A 13,613-nucleotide genomic window follows, 5' to 3' on the forward strand; every position below is an offset into this window, starting at 1 on the left:
GAAGAATCCAAGCCCCGAGGCAGTTTGGATTCTGAACCTGATAGCTATTTTTTATCAGGCCACTTGTTAGCCGAGCTCTTGAGTCTTATCTCAGACTTTAAAATTCGGTTTCAGCAACGAACTTGGCCAAGTCAATGTGGTGCCCCACCTATTCCCTCTCAAAAACACATCCCTCTGGATGTCAGATCAAACATCAACTCCCATCATCCTCCTGATGATGTCTGGACATCCTAGCAATCTTCACTCAGAAGCCTATTAGGTAGGACTAGCCAAATGTTCCCTAAGCCCTGATGAGTGTTCTACAATTTCCCATCCAATGATGCTGCTCTACCCGTTGGCTACAAATTCCCATTTGCCCTGCTGCATTCAGGTTGAACCCAATCTGTACCCCATACTGCACAACTCCATTGCTGCAGTCCTTAAACCTATCAAACTGGCCCTGAATGAAACTTCCTGCCTGTGCCTTTACAAGTATCTTATTGAATAGCTTTTTTCTTTAACAGCACCCAGCAAGGAGGGAACACTGGCAGATTCCTATTCAGCAAGGCTCCTCGCAGCCACCCCTCCCCAGCTCCTGAAAGGGATCTCGAAGCCGACAGTTTTCTCACCTCTTAGTACAATTTATAATAACAACAGTAGCTAACATTCTTCATGCTCGATAAGTGGCAGGTCCGTTCTAAATGTTTAATACACTAACACACTTAATCTTCCAAAACCTCTGTGAATTAGGAGATGTTATTCTTCCCGTCCTACAGGTGGCAAAACTTGAACGTACAAAGAAGTTAGGGTAATTGGCCCGTCTACCTGATGAATCGATTGTCAAAGTTCTCTTCTGTGTCCGTGGTCAATTATCTGCTGCTTGGCTTCCTGGGTTAAACAAAATGGGTCACCTTCAAGATTTTATAACCAGAGTGATTTATTGCCCAGACCTAAGAGATTTGCTCAAGGCCTCCCGACTGCCTTGGCCCACAGCTAGTCCTGAAGGCTGCTGTAGCCGCTTGCCATAAGGGGGTAGCCGTGCCCCAGGGCCTATCTCCAAGTCACAGAAAGGGAAGAGCACAGTAGTTGCGAAGAATTAGGTCAGCATCATTGAGAAAGCAGAACGGTCTGGAGCCATGGTTCTCACCCTTCCTAATGCTGCGACCCTTTAATACAGTTCCTTATGTCGTGGTGACCCCCGACCATAAAATTATTTTCGTTGCTACTTCATAACTATAATTTTGCTATTACTACAAATTGTAATGCAAATCTCCATTTTACATTAGGCGGTCTTAGGTGGCCCCTGTGAAAGGGTTGTTTGACCCTCCAAAGGGTGGTGATCCACAGGTTGAAAACAGCTGGTATAGCGCATGAAGGAAGGGGGAGGTTTCACTTAAGTGAAGGACATAGAGACAAGGGCACATTCAGCATTAACGGTGCCTACTGTGTCCGTGAGCACAAAGTCAAATTTGGCCAAGTGATACACGAGACAGTTTATGTTAGGAAATCATCATACCACTGATGATAAGACCCATTGCAGGCGTAGAACAAGCATTTTACTCCTATAATGCCTCTCATTCTCTCGTGGAAAGGCAAACCTTCTTTTTCCTGGAACCTCCATGGTTGATGAAACTGGTTCACACTGGCTCGTGTAGGGTGAGGTGGCTGTGCGCATCTCTCTCACTCCACAATGAATGGAGCTTGAACTAGACCCTGCTGGAGAGAATTTATACCCCAGAAATGGACCAACACTTGGTGGTTAGATGTTCACCAGCCCACCACTGCACAGCTGATGAAAAACTGAATCCACAGCTTTCTCATGGGGGTTGTGCTTTGAGCACACTGTGTTGTCCTCAGGAAAGCGCAGGGCCAGAGAAGCCCAGGAAGGAAGCTCAGTCCTTGGGACTTGAAGACTCACAAACTGTCTCCCTAAAGGTCAATATGACACACATTTGGGAGCTCCTCATGTCTCGATGCCCTTATTTGTAAAGCAGAACTCATATTAATGTCAACATCCATAGGCAGGGGGATAAATTAACACACATAAAATTTTAGGAGAATGCCCAGCCCGTGATAAGCACTGAATTGGTTACTTTTCTAGCTGCTATGGCAAACTACCTAACCAAAGCAGCTTAAGGAAGGATTCTTTGGGCTCACAGTTTGAGGGTACCTATAATCTACTGGGGAGACCACGATGGTAGACACTTAAGGCAGCTGCTCATATCGATTGCGTCCATAGTCGGGAGGCAGAAAGGTCTTCCTGTCCCTAACTCAGCACTCTCCGTGAAGCAAGCCAGCTTCCAAAGCAGCTCGGGGAGATCTCTCCAAGCTGGGGTCTCAGTGAAATACAAAGGGCCTGAAGCATGAATTCTGTACAAAGTTACTCCACCATGGATGAGGAGCGACTCACGAACTCCCACCCCTGACTGAGGAGCTCTTGGCAATTAATGGCTGCTGGAGGAGGGAGAGTCAGTTTTCATCAGGAATGTGGTCCCTGAGAGGCTAGCCATGCTCCAGGAGACGCTCCTATAGCAGGCCCATACAGGCAGCACTGAGCGGATTCAGTGGGTTTAAACATAGAACACAAGGAACATAGCAATGACATGACTCCTAGGGACATCCGCTGTACTCATAGATCAGCGCTCAGCCATCATCAGAGAAGCTTCCTCCTGTAGTAGCACAGGAACGCAGAGACCCACAACTAGGCAATGTGCAGAGTAAGAGACTTTGGAACCCTGAGTTCTACATGGAAGTCTCCATCAAACACCTCCCCTCAGAGCTCAGGAAACCCTGACTGCACGAGCCAGACGGGATGGAGGGCACCAAGGAAACAAGGCCTTCTAAACACAGCAGGACGGACACACACATGAACTCACAGACACGGTAGCAGCATGCACACAGCCTACTCAGGTCTGGACCAGATGGGTCCTGTGCTATAAGAGGGAAGTGGACACATTCCTAACCCAGAAGCTAGCTCCAATTGATAACTACTCGTAAATGAAAATCTAGTTTTCTCTATCAGAGTCTCACTAGATATACAAGCTACTCTTAAGTGCCGGTGCCATGCCCAGCAATAAGTGACAAAAAAAAAAAAGATGTCAACGGCATTTTTGGAGGTTCTTTGCCTTATAATGTCTTGGCAGGGCTTTTTCTTTTTTCTTTTTAACTTTACATATCATTATGGTTTCTGGTTTTGCGTTTTTATGAGGTTCCTGTGTGTGCCTCTGCATCTGTATGAGCTTCTTGTGCTTTTGACTCTTTTTTCCTGTTTGTTTCTGCTTATTCTAGTTTGCTTTTATTTTAATGTTAGTTTAATATTACTATTATTAATTATTACTATTTTAGATGTCTGTTTGTAGCCTAATAAAGGGTGTGGATTTAGATGGGTGGGGAGGAGCTGGGAGGAATAGGGGGGAGAGAAAACCATAACCAGACTATCCTGTATGAAAAAAAATCGATTTTCAATAAAAAAAAAAAAAAGAACACATAAAGTTGAGAGGAGAAAGTGGGGATGAGGAGAACAGGGGAGGAAATAGAGGTGAGTAAATGCATGGTGATTTTATCAAAACACATTATATGCATGTATGAAATTCTCAAACAATGAACAAAGAAAACATGTTATAAAAAATTAAAATTAAAAAAATGACATCTTGAAATTTTCAGGCAAATAGATGGATCTAGAGAAAAACATATTGAGTGAGGTAACCCAGACCCAGAAAGACAAATATAACATGTACTCACTCATAAATGGCTTTTAAAGAAAAAGCCAAGAAAAAACAGCCTACAAATCACAACCCCAGAGAACCTAGACAACAAAAAGGATCCTTAGATACACGGATCTAAATAGGAAAGAGAAAAACACAAGTTCTTCAGAGTAAATTGGGAGTGTGGGGGTCACCAGAGAGGGTAGAAGGAGAAAGGCAAGGAAGAGAGGGGAGCAGAGAAAAATGTATAGTGTGATAAAAACATTTTAAAAATACTATTTAATAAAAAAAGAAGAAAAACGTGCTCACTTACTTGAAATCTATTTTTTTTTTAATTTGCTAAACCTAACACCCCTAAAAGCCATAGAAGTCTTACCAGCTAGAGGGAGAGGTAAGGGAGAAAGAAGTCAGGGTGGGGCGGGGAGCAGCATAGGCCTTAAGACAGGGCTCCACCTCCACAAACCCCCACATAGTGTCTGCAGTCGCCAGAAACAATCAGTGGTCCTGGGACACAGTGGGATGGGTGGACCATCTGATTCAGAGGGACTTGGGGTATATGGGGTTAGGGTACATGGATGGGTGTATTCGTTTGCTTGTGAACACCTAGCCCTATGTTGGATCCATTGTAGCAACCAGGTATGCAGCCTGCACCCACCTCCTGGGCTGTAAACTCCACAGGCCCTAAATGCAAGCCAGGAATTAGGCACCCAGACTTACTGAGGGCTTAGTCTACCAGCTAAGGCACCCTGTCTAGCCTAACAATCAGCAGCACTGCCCAGCAGCTGGATGCTCCTGGGGCTTGCAGGGCCATTTGACTTGCATTTGTAGACAAGGGGTGTAACATGAGGGCCTGCTAGTTGGGATTTCTGTCCTGCCCAGTTCCCACTTTGGGTCCCAAAGAAAATCACACAGAGGTCTACATAAGTTATAAACTGATTGGCCCATTAGCACAGGCTTCTTGCTAACTCTTATAGCTTATATCAACCCATTATTCTTATCTGTGTTAGCCACATGGCTCAGTACCTTTTTCAGTGGGGTAGGTCACATCTGGCTTCTTCGGTGTCTGGACAAGACTGCGGAGAGAGCTTTCTTCTTCCCAGAATACTCCTGTTCTCATTGCCCCACCTCTACTTCCTGTCTGGTTGTCCTGCCTATACTTCCTGCCTGGCTACTGGCTAATCAGCATTTATTTAAAACACAATTGACGGAATATAGAATTGTCCCACACCAAAGGGGCCTAGGTTGGGGAAGGCAGCCTGGCCCCAGCCTAGGTCTGGCTAAGGAAGTCACACTGTCCCCTGGCCACCTGAAAAGGGAAGGTGATACTGAAAAAAGAGGGCCATAGCTTTGGGGTCTGCAAGGATGTGTGTGTACAAACACAGATCCACAACATGCACAGTCTCAGGCCTGACTTCACCATCCTCTCCCTTCCAGTGTTAATGATCAGGTCCACGGCTGTGCCAACTCTTATAGAAAAAGCCAGTCAACCTCCGGCTACAGACCAGCTGTGTCATTTCCTAACCCCTAAAAATGTGCGGCAGGTAGACAGGAAAGCAAGAAGCCTCAGCTTCAATTCCTCACTGGAGAGGCGGAGGCTGCCCCTAAATCCTGGCTGCACTGTGCGGGAGACGACTCCCAGGGAATCCAGTAAGGGGCAGGCTGTGCTGCTGGTAAAATGTCAAGGTCAGCTTGCTCCGACTTCCAGAACTCCACTACTGCCTCTGCCCCTTAGTCTTCATTTCGTAGCATTCACTGGGCTAGCCCTATTGACCTTCTGTCTTGCCGGTCTCGGTCCCTGACAAGCGTCTTGACTTATTGTCTCGCTCCTATTGGCCTTCTCAGTCACTGCTTTGCACAGCAGGTATGGTAACCCCTGGCGTAAGCCTGTTAGAAAAGGGGACACTGTAACCCTGGGAGTCTTGGAGGAATCCAGCTGCCTGACAGAGCACACACACCTTGGAGGATCAGTTCATATCCTGGGATTCACAGAGGCTCCACAGAGAACCACTTGGAGAGCGGGTGTAGCTCTGGAATCCCCTGGGACACTGACTATTCCCTCTTTGCTGGCTTTTGCAGTGGTCCCTCTTCCTCCTCCTAGGGACACCTCAAATGGCCTGTAGGATCAACTCCACCTGCCTGCATCCCAGAAAGCCAAGTCACAGTAGTAAAGATTTGTGTGATAGAAGGGAGGGGAAATCACTTTGTCATCCAAAAGGCACCTCAAACTTGTCTTCCCTTCACATCCGGTACTGCCACCACCCTAAAGCCAGAAGCGCTTGCATTCCATGCCCCATGTTGCCTCTGCAAAAGGCGTCGTGGCTAGCCACCCTATTCTTCCCACGCATCCTGAGCTCACTGACAGTGGAAGGTGTCCAGTGAAAACTGGCAGCCCTTGTCTCTAATGCTCCACTTCTTGGGGTCTTTTTCCAGCTCTGTGGGAACGTGCTCAGCCCCTCAGGAGGGCAGCCACAAGTACTAGGAATGTAGCATCCCAAAGGATGCTCCCCAGCTGATGAGCAGAATGGGTAAGCAGGCACACCCTTCTTTCATTCCTTCAGCATGATGCTCCACAAAGTGGGATCCGGCTCTGGCTGCCTTCAGTGCTGACTCGCTTCTCAGATCTCAAGACATCTTGCCTCTTCCCTCTCATTTCCCTGTGCATCCCAAATAACAATGACCTACACCCAAGCTTTTGTTCCAGTACCTGTGGGTGGGTGGAGGGCAGATTTAAAAACACCAGCTCCTTACAAGCCTCCCCTACTGCTACTCTTGCTACTCTGAGACTCTGAAACAGCACAGTCACATCCTGGCTGTCTTCCAGTTTCTTTGATGCCTCAGGGATTTGATCTCCACTTGCTTTCTCAACCAGTTGTTGCCTACCTGGTATTGGAGGCTGGGCTATAGCAGCAGACAAGATCTTTGCCCCAGTGGAACACCATCCCTTTTCCCCACGCTCCATCAGCTCCCCACCCCCAACAACTCACTCCTGCTTGCCTCTGAAATCTCACCTTCATTGCATCATCCTCAAAGATGTCCTACATCTGCCCATGTCCCCATTCGACTTCTGTCAGCCTCTCCCATCATACTTGTCACCACTGTCAAGAAAGCAATAGGTAAGAGGAGGTTTGGGAAAGACACCTTCATCGACTTCACAGACAACACAGGCCAAGCATGCACAATGACCATCAATAATATGGCTGAGGGGACTGCAAACTTTGGAGCTGCCCACTGTGTAGCTGCATTAAAAATGTCTCTGGCACGGGGAAAAAGAGTGACAGGGGAGGACACAGGGATGCACAGAGTATGGTGCTGTTGTTTAGATCTTCCACACCTCTTAAAGACCCCTGAGTCACAGGATTTGCCCCTGGGCTACCATCAAAAGGTGGTAAACCTCTAAGAAGTAGAGCTTGGTGGGAAGCCCTTTTAGGTCATTGGAGGCAAGCCCCTGAGGGGGACAGTGAGACTTCAGCTCCTTCTCTCTCCTTTTCATTAGTTGATTACCACAAGCCTCTTGTTATAGTGACAGCAAGCTAACTAACAGTGACAGATCACCAAAACTAGTATTTCCTCTATCTTGCCATCCACCAGCCAATAGGATGTCAAAGAAAGAAAAGCCCTCAGAAATTATCTTTTTGTCACCAGGGAGAAAATCAGGACTTGGAAAGGTTCCTTGGCCTAGTAAAAATCTTAAGATTAGCCACAAACTCCCAAACTCTGAGTTCATTGCTTGAGGCTTGCTAATCTGAGGATCATGCCATCCCCTTGTAGGCTCACAGTGGACTGAATGTGTACATCTTCCAAAAGTTTTATATATATATATATATAATATTTAATATATAATATTTAATATATATAATATTTAATATATATATTAAAGGCCTGGTTCTAATGTGGTAGCAATGCAAAGAAAGGACTTTGGGAAGTGATTGGATTGGACTGTGAGGGTGGAGCTCTGATGAATAGGAGCATTGCCCTGACATGAGGTTGCCCTGGAGAGCCACCATGAGGACAAGTTTCTGCCACCTGAGAGCAGGCACTCGCCAGAACCTGACCGTCCTGACCCTCTGTCCTTGATCTCCCATAAGGGATCACCATGCATCAGTCAAGCCCCTAGTGTATGACTCTGTTTACAGCAGACCAAGCCAAGCAATGCACAGCTGTGGGCACAGATCTGCCCTGCCTCTGGTACACACAGTCCTTTTTCAGAGAAGAGAGCTTGAGGCTGTGTCTCAACAGCCAGAGACTGCAGGAAGGAAGGCTTGTCCCTCTTCTGAAATGAGACTCTTGTGCCTGACTTTCTCTACCAAAGGATGTTCTGTCTCCTGTTTTTTACAACCCTTACTTTGGATTCCAGCAGCCTCTCTGAGTTAATCACTTACCTTGTTCCAGAATGCTCTGTACTCGAAGAAGCAGATAATTCCCCAGGATGCATCCCAGTTGTGACTTAGAGAGCAGTGCTCCCTGGTGGAAATGCACCAGGGTCTGCCTGTTCATTTTAGGTTCTGTTCCAATGAAGAGACTCACCCAAGCTGAGTGTGGAGCTATTGATGTTGACCAGGGCATAACCCAGGCTAAGTCTTTTATGCCTATGTGAAAAAAAAAAGCAACATGCAGGTGCGGGGGGAGCTCACCTTTATTGACAGCTACATTATATGCCAGGGCCTTCACTCAACAGTGTTATGTCACTGTGGTGGTTGTAGGTTATTTGAGGCAGGATTTGCTATGCAGCCTTGGCTGGCCTTGAACTCTCGGTATAGACCAGGCTGGCCTTGAACTTGTGTCATCTTTATGCATCTGCCTCTTGAGTACACAGCTATAGCATAGGCACCACCACACTCAGCATGGTCTCAATACAATAATTCTATGCGGTAGCTACTTTTGCTATCAACCCCATTTACTTATGATAACACTGAGGCTCCAGGAGGTTTTGACCTAAGACCACCCAGCTAGAAAATGGAAGAAATGGAAATTAAATTCCATCTTCTTTATGGTATCCTCAACCACACCTTCCTCCTGACTGTCTCTCTGCCTTTCCCTTATGAGTGTGCACTAGAAAGCTCAGAGCCCTCGTCACACCTGACACCATCCCATGGTTGTCAGAGGAAGATGGAGAGTTAATAGTGCGCATCCCCTCAAGAGCACTTTTCTATAGCGGCTCTAGAGGAGGTGACGCTACCCCAGAGGAACAGCTGGGTCTCTCTGCCTGTTAGTATCTCAATCAATTATGTGACAACCCATTGCTCTACTAGTAAACAGAAATGAGATAGTAAATAACAAATGAAAAATGAAGATGCAGTGCTTTTCAGGAATCTAGACTAAATTCAAGGTCTTCCCTAAAGCAATATCACATTCGTTTGAACCTGACAGGCTTTCGGGGTGAAAGACACAAGAGGGCCTGACAGACCCGTCACTGTGACTGGGAACTAAAGCACCATACGTTTTTACTGTGCCACAATCCAAGAGAGTAATAATGACTGGGTTTTATTAATAGTTGTGGCATTTAGGAATTATTACAGCATTTGCCTTTTCCCCAGTTTATTATGGACTTTATCAAAATATGAGCATCCCCATGAGAGACTTTCCCCCAACATAGGAACTTCATCCATCATGAATGCAGCATCTGGGCAAAGAAGCACTCACAGACACAGAGGGCTCTTTGCCAAGACATATGGAGCACCCTGAAAGAGAATGAGGCACTGTGTGTCTTTTGTCAAGGAGTATTCCACTACTTCCTCCAGCTGTGTGGAAATTCTCACCTCATAGGTAAGGCCGGGTAGACTAGCAATGGTCTGGGTCCTCAGAGGACCAGTATAAAACTCATTCATCCAGCCATCCGTTCATTTGTTCATTCATTGAGTTACTATTTATTGGCACCTGCTATGGGGTTACAGAACTGAGCCAAGTCTTCACAAAGATTACAGTCTCAAAGATGGCCATGCCCATGATAACCAGATCCTATAGGGAAGAGGGTACCAGATGTTAGCCTAGATGGCTACAGGGCTCACTCGTTCTTTTCACAAACACTTAGTGACTGCTTGTGTGCTGTGATAGAGAGTTCACAATCAGGAAACTGAGGCAGGATGGAAATGTGACATAGGAAGGTTCTACAGAGTTGAATCATGTATTATATAGCAATAGAGAAGAGGATAGATCTTCTCAGGTGAAACAACACAAATTCAAACACCATCCCTTTCACTAGGCAATGTCCCAGCAACTGACAGAAGCAGGGGAAATAAAAGCAGTGAGCCATCAGGGTACACAGCCCCCAGGGGGGCCCTCTTGGTATGAACTCACTGACATTCATTTGCTGCTAAAAATTCACTTTTTGCTTCACACCAGCTCTCTAAAGTCAAGGCAACAGCTCATCTGGCGAGTAGTCAGTCATAAGCCATGAGTCTACTGTCTCATCCTGGCTAGATTTGAACTTGGTATGTGCGATGGGGATCAGGCAACTGGACAGTAGCGAGTGAAGAGGAGCACCACCGATTAGCACTCCAGAGCGGGGGACATAAGATGAAACTCATACTGGGCAGGCCAGACATGGGGCACACCCATCACTGGGCGATCTTTATTATTCTTTAATCCGAAAAGAGAACATATTTAAGGGAATCATATGTTTTGTTCTACAAGTGTCAAAATGTGAGGGCGTTTTCTATTTTTAAGGTTTTGTTAATAAATTAAAATCTCACACGATGGAGCTGGGGCTGTAGCTCAGTTGGCAGAGTACTTGCCTAGCACACACAAGACCCTGGCTTTGATCCCTGGCACCATAGAAACCAGACAGGATAGCACAGGACTGCAATACCAGCACTCAGGGAGTGAAGAGAGAAGAACCGGAAGTTCAAGATCACCCTTGGTTACACAGTAAATTCAAGGCCTCCTACATCCATATAAGACCCTGTCTCAAAAATTAAAGTGAATAATCCTTTTTAATTCAAAGTAGTTGGACATGAATAGTGCACACCCATAATCCCAGGACATGTGAAACAGAGGCAGGTAGATTTTGAATTTAGACTAGCCTTGGCTATATAAGAAGATTTTCTTTAAAAAAAAAAAGTCCATGTGACATATATGACAATTGTATAGCTTGGTCTACTTAACAGTGGGAGCAGGAGCATCCCTAATACTATGGCTGGCTTTGGGGAACCTATTTCTCATACTGGGTTGCCTTGCCCAGTCTTAATACATGGGGATGTGCTTAGTCCTGACGCAACTTGATATGCCATGTTGTGTTGATATCCATGGGAGACCTGCCCCTTTCTGAACAGAAACAGAGGAGGAGTAGATTGAGGGTGGATGAAGGGGAGGGGAGGGAATGCAAGGAGAAGAGGTAGGGGAAACTGAGGTAGGGATGTAAAACAAATAAAATTAATTGTTAAAAGTTCATGTGATTACTCAAAAGGAATACAGTGAAAACACCTCCTCCCCATCCTCTCCCAAGTCATTCAATTCCCCTGAGACATCAATTCCTATGGGTCTTGCAAAAGCGTTTTATGCATATACAAGCACATACCTATGCCTGTGCAAGCATCATTCACAGGGCTCTCTATTTTCTCTTAACAACATACATTAGAGATCATTTTACACTGACGCATGCATTTCCTCCAACGCATGTGTTTCCTCCAAATACGCAATGCCTGCTATATCGCTATGGATGCCCATAATTTATTTATCCAGTCCCCATGGAGGGACACAGATTGCCTCCCATCTTTTGCTGGAATGAATGACCCTGGCCACACATCATTTTGCACAGTGCCAAAATATCTGCAGAATGAATTCATGACAGTGGAATTGCTGAGTCAAAGGGCAAAGGCATATTTCAGTTAGAGTTCTGTTAGACTATTCAAAACAAGAAGAACCAAAATAACAGGCACTTAAGATAGAGATTTATCTCTCCCTCAAATATATAAAAGCAGTTTGGTGGTAAGCTGTCTGGAGCAGCCATAGGGCCACAATGCCATGAGCGGCCATGATTCTGTCTTCTTGTCTCCACCCATGGCTTACATACTTGCAGAAACCTTCTTTTATTAAGTCAGTTCAAAATCATAGCCAGGCATGATGACACAGATTTGTCAACCTAGCACCTGTGAGGCTGAAACAGGGATCATGAATTCAAGGTCAGCTTAGGCTACATAAGACCGTATCTCAAAAAAAAAAAAAAAAAAACATCTAATAATTTGGAATGAGGCAGAGGATGAATCACAGTGTCTTGTAAATTTTAAATAGCTGAAGTTATACAGAGATCAGGAAAGATAATGTTACAACCACCAAACTGCCCAACATACCTCCATGATGGGTGTTTCCTCTGTGTGTGTGTGTGTGTGTGTGTGTGTGTGTGTGTGTGCTACTGAGTGTTAAACCTGGGGCTTCACATGTGCAAGGCAAGCACTCTGTCACTCAACCCTCTTTTTACTTTGTACTTCAATAAGCTGTTTATGTTGACCTTGAACTCACTTTATAGGCCTTGAACCAGGGATGTTCTTGCCTTACCTTCTAGAGTAGCCAGGATTGTAAGTACATACCATTAGGCCTCCCTAGAACTTATTTTTCAGTATTGATAGTTGGTATGCATATAACATAGGAGACAGACTCATTATTTGTAGTAAGACTAAAAGTTTGTGTCCTAACAATATAAAAATTTAGATAAACTCTGTGCTTTAGGATACCCACTTAAAAATTATATCTTTTTAAGTATATAAGCTAAATTGTTAAGCATATTCCTCATAGACTAAATAGTCTATTCTGAACAGACATCAACAAGTACCCAGTTCTCCAAATACATTCTCCCACAACTGATCAACGGGGAGCCATTATACAGACTAGCTTCTAACTATGAACTTTAACCTTGTTTTCTTCTCTGCCACCAAAATATTTCTCATGTTGGACATTCTTATGACCTTTGGCCAGAAGCTTTGTGTCACAAAGCCAAGCAATCAGCAGGGATATTCATGCAAGCCCTTACAACCACAGGATGGAAATGACAGGAAACATGCCACCAAATACCAGCTGAGCACACCACAGATTTGCTTCCTCTCAGCTGGATCCCCAAAACTTCCTATGGTCATCCTAGTATCATCTAGCCTAAGGGAAGGCATGATACAGGATATGTCAGAGTCGAAACTGGCAGCATTTTAACTGCATGCAGTTGAACTATCTTACTTTTGAGGCAGACAAACAAAGACAGTTACTTTTAAAGCCTGTGATCCTATGATCACATAGACACTTGGCTTGGCTGTGGCAGGTCCATTACCCACATGGTAATGCCTCTGGCCAGCAGGGTTCTAAACAAAGCCTTCCTCGTGCATGCACGCACCGAAGAAAACAGAAGTGGCCAGAAGCCCTTCCCCTCCACAGTGGCACTGGCGGAGGCTGCTTTCAACAGATGTGTTTCTACAGCAACCATTCAGCTCCATATTCCACAGTCCATCACCCACCCCAGAGCCACAGGTTACAGTTAACTCTGCAGGCCCAGGAGCATCTTTCTCCTGCTGCTTGTTTGTTTTTGCTGGAATTTCAACTTTAATTAGGAACAACTTTAATTTGAAAGAGGAAAAAATGACAAGATAAGCAGCCGTCCACCTAGTTTCAACAATTATACTCCTTTGTCAGCCATTCCATAGTAAATTAAAAACATCATGACAATTCATCCTTTCAACATCTGCTGCCAAAAAGAAAATTTCTCCCATTAACAACCTCACATCTAACAAAAGCTAGCACTAATCTCTAATATCATCTAAAACTCGCTTCATATTCAAATTTCTACAGTTTGTCCTAAAAAAAAAATCTCAGAGCTGTTTCTTTGCAACAAGACTCCAACAAGGGTCAGGCAGTCAATTGATTGATTGTGTCTCTTAAGTCTGATCTAAGACAACCCCCTCATCATTTTTTTCCCATGACATTGACTCACTGAAGAGACCAGGTCAACTGTCA

Source organism: Arvicola amphibius, chromosome 7 (assembly GCF_903992535.2).
Source record: "Arvicola amphibius chromosome 7, mArvAmp1.2, whole genome shotgun sequence".
Lineage (NCBI taxonomy): Eukaryota > Metazoa > Chordata > Mammalia > Rodentia > Cricetidae > Arvicola > Arvicola amphibius.